Here is a 4429-nt window from a genome sequence, read left to right as displayed (position 1 = left end):
AGTAATATACCAAATTATTTGAAAAATGAAGAGAGAATACCTCAGTATGATTTGTCTTTAAAAGAAACCTTTACAAATAATAATAAAGAACAAGACATTAATAATTCAAATATTGAAAAGAAAGTTTCTACTTTTAATAATAGATTATGCCAAAATGAAGATAATAGATACCTTGAACGTGATAAAGAAGTGACATATATAGATAAACTGAAGATAATTATAAGACAAATGATATGCAAAGAGGAACATAAAAATTTATTATTTAATAATATATTAAAATTTCAAAATTTATTCAACAACGAAAACAGAATTGCTAAGAATTATGTGCATAAAATTGAGGTTTTTAATATACAAAATTTTAAAAGTAGAAACTATCCTATTCCATATTGCTACAGGGAGCAAGTTAAATTTGAGTTAGAAAAGCTTCAACAAAAGGGAATTATAGTTAAAAGCAAAACAAGTTATATAAATCCTATAGTTATTGTTAAAAAAAAATCAGGTGACATTAGAATTTGTTTAGACGCTAGAAATTTAAATCAATATACGAAACCCCAATATGAAACTCCCATAAATATAAATCATGTTTTTGGCAGAATAACACATGCAAAATATTTTACGAAATTAGATCTTTTACATAGTTTTTGGTTGATCCCTCTTCATAAGGAATCACAACAATATACCGGATTCATGATAGATGGACAAGTTTATCAATTCTTGGTTGTACCATTTGGACTCCAATCAGCTTGTTCTAGTTTAGTTAAAGCTCTGAATAGTATACTAGACAAATTTGATCAATTTTGTATACATTACATAGATGATATTCTTATTTTTTCTGAAACAGAAGAGGATCATGTTAAACATGTGTCTATTATTTTAGAGAATTTAGAAAGAGAGGGTTTGAAATTGAACATAGATAAAATAGAGCTCTTTGTAGATAAAATTAAATATTTAGGGTTTGAAATTAATAGAGAAGGGGTATGTATGGATGAGGATAGAATTGAAGCCATAAAAAATTTACCTAGACCCACTAATATTAAAAGTTTGAGAGGTTTTTTAGGAACCATAAATTATTACAAAAGACTAATACCAGATATATCACAACACGAAATCATGTTGTTAAATTTATTAAAGAAAAATTCACAATGGAAATGGACAGAACAGCACGAGACTTCATTCAACGAAATTAAAAATATATTTTTTCAAAATTTGAAAATTTTTCATCCAGATTACAATTTGAAATTTATCATAAAAACTGATGCTTCAATAGACCGTTTGGCAGGAGTTTTAATACAGATACAAAAGGGTGTAGAAGTTCCCATAAGTTTTATTTCTCGTATAACAAAAACATATGAAAGGGGTTATAGCATATCAGAACTTGAGTTTTGTGCAATTATATTTGCAATATCAAAATTTAGATTTTATATATTGGGAAAAAAATTTACAGTTCAAACTGATCACTCAGCTTTAGTTCATATTATGAAGAATAGATTTGGTAATTCCAGAGTACATAGATGGATATTGTTATTGATGGAGTATGATTTTGATATAGAATATATTCCAGGAAAGAATAATATCATAGCTGATTTTCTAAGTAGGCAGACCCAAAATAAGAAAATAATTAAGAATTATCAGATTGGTTTAAACATTTTAATGAATGACAGGGGAATTTTTTCAAGTGAGTTAGTAAAGTTAGATCAACAAAATTTGGATTCAAAATTAAAACAAAAATCAAAATTTAAAAAGGGGTATTATGTTCAGCAATTAAAAGAAAAAGAATTATATATCATCACAAATGATTTGAGTTTTAAAATTCTAAAGGAATTACATGAAAAGTTTGGTCACATAGGTGCGAGGAAATTGTGGATTATATTCAGAGAAAACTATTTAAGTGAAAAAGATTATAAATTAGCTAAGCATGTCACAAGAATATGTCATATATGCCAACTTGCTAAAACAAAAAATTATTTCAATCAAAATGAACCAAAAAGTATAATTTCTCACCAACCTCTTCAGATAGTGTCTATGGATATTTTAAGTGACTTGGTAATTTCTAGATATGGTAATAAACATTTGTTGGTAATAGTAGACCATTTCACTAAATATGTAAAATGCTATTCGTGTAAACGTATTAATGTAAAAGTTCTTAAAAGCAAACTTATTAATTATTTTCAAATAGTGGGAAAACCTGGAAAATGTATATTAGATAATGCTACTTATTTTAGATCTAAGAAATTCATTAATTTTATGCAACACGAGAAAATTGAATTATCATTTACCAGTATAAGACATCCAAATAGTAATCCATGTGAACGATACATACAAGAGATAATTAAGTTCATGCGAATAGCATGTTACAATAAACAGAATTTATGGGAAGATGAATTAGAAAATATTGAATTTTATATCAATCATGTTCCTAACAATATTACAGAACAAAGCCCAATTAAATTAATGTATAATATAGAACCAGAAAGACCATGGAAAATTGCAGATATTATCAATTACAATAATATTCTTAGTAAGGTCAATAATCGAATATATATCAATGCCAGAAAATATATCAAAAAACAAAAATTCAAAATTAGAAAACAAATTACTTTTAAAAAAGGAGATTTAGTCATAGTAAAAGCATTAAGAAAAACTGATCGACGTAAACAACAAACAGCAAAATTGATGTTACCATTTCAAGGACCATTCGTTATTTTAAACGATAATGGTTTGAACAGTTATGAGTTGGGATATCCAGAATCTAAATTGAAGAGAGGAATTTTTCATATTTCTCAAATTTATGAGTATCAATCCTAGAAAATGATAAATCAATGTATTTGTATTTCATCTTCAAATTATGTAGGTATGAAAGAAAACAAAAGACTGCAAATTTCCCAATTTACAATTAGGAGAATTTCCAGTATTTTGTTTTGGGGAATTTGTTATGGTTTCAAAATTATGATGTATGTTCAGATACATAATCCTTACCAGTTTTTTTTCTGTGAGGAATTATAATTTCTGAGATTCAAAATTTCATAGTTTCTATTTACTTTATTTCAATCAGGTATGTCAAGGTAAAGAGCTGAAATGAAAGATTTAAAGAAAAATTGTTGTAATTATTCTGTGACTAATTTAAATTAGTGATATGAAAAAAATCAAGATAGGATAAAAAAAAATTGAAGGAAAGAAACCGTGGAAACGGAATAGTTTTTAGTTGATTGTTTTTTGGAGAGTTGCAAGAAATGTTATGAGAAGTTATGAAAAGAAAATTGTGAATTCTGAAGAAGTAAACCTGAAGCAAACTTGAAATAAAAGCACATTAAAAGTTGATTAGAGGAAATTACCTTTATATAACAGAAAAACATTAAAATTTTCACCGAAGATACAACTTGTTATGGTCATCATACCGTTAATCAAGATCAGGATATCATAAACATTGAATTCAAGGAATCATCGTAAGTTTGGACATCAAGAGATAACCACATCGACGATTAACCCAGGATTAACCGAAGAAACAATAACATAACCTTACAAATCAAGAGAGAATCTCGAATTGAAATAGAACCATAGATAGCTGATAGAGCATAGTGATTGATAAAATGAAATAAGGACTGTAGCATAGAATTGTGAGTTGAATGAAAATTATTTTTTAAACCGTATATAGAATATAATAAGAATTTTTTTAGATAGGTTAGATAGGAATCATTGATTTAATTTTAAAATTTGTTATTTGGAGAATTAATTAAAATAAATTGTTAATTTTTTTTTTAAATCTTTCAAAATTATATACTCGGACCTACCCTGAGACAATTCAAAATTCATCAAAATTTATAATAATCAACGCGGCGCATCAATACAATTTGGCTCCGAACGTGGGCATCATTACAGTACCTTTCTCTGACAATATAGTTTTGGTGTGGCACTGTTATGTCTAAATAACAATTTATAATCACTCTGGGTGATACTTGAGTTGTCCTTTAAAGTTTTTAATGTTTTATTAATGAAAGTTTGTATTCTCTTTGTTGGATCTCCGTTCAACTTGAGGTACACTTCACTGTTGTCTAGCATATTAGTCACTTCTCTAATATATTCATCATAGTACATAACCACTGTGGTGTTTCCTTTATCAGCATTACCAATGATGATGTTTGGATTATCCTTGATAAACTTTGAGGTTTCTGCCAGTTGTTTGTGATCTGGAAAGGTGTATTTTTGTCTTCTGTTTGAGTTAAGGAAGTTGTTGATCGCATTGACACATTTCATTCTGAATTGATTTTTGTCTAATCTACTGGGCAAGTTGATATGCAGTGTTCAACATCCCTAATAATGTCGACTTTGGGTATCTTGTCGTGTCGAACAGGAATGCCAAACTTTGGGCCGAGACCTAGAATGGTCATTACAGATCTAGGAATCTGTACATTTGTATAATTTTTGACACATC

General features: G+C 27.7%; 1 long non-coding RNA gene across 1 annotated transcript; it reads right to left on the bottom strand.

Moving 5' to 3' along the window:
• Positions 1-653: 653 nt before the first annotated feature.
• LOC123319854 lies at positions 654-3440 on the bottom strand. The gene is made up of 2 exons (XR_006538658.1): positions 3333-3440; positions 654-832 (listed from the first exon to the last, which is right to left on the bottom strand). It is a non-coding gene; the product is annotated as an uncharacterized LOC123319854 (long non-coding RNA).
• Positions 3441-4429: the final 989 nt, after the last annotated feature.

The sequence above is a fragment of the Coccinella septempunctata genome, chromosome 9, assembly GCF_907165205.1.
Source record: "Coccinella septempunctata chromosome 9, icCocSept1.1, whole genome shotgun sequence".
Lineage (NCBI taxonomy): Eukaryota > Metazoa > Arthropoda > Insecta > Coleoptera > Coccinellidae > Coccinella > Coccinella septempunctata.
This window is presented reverse-complemented; position numbering and strand designations above follow the sequence as displayed.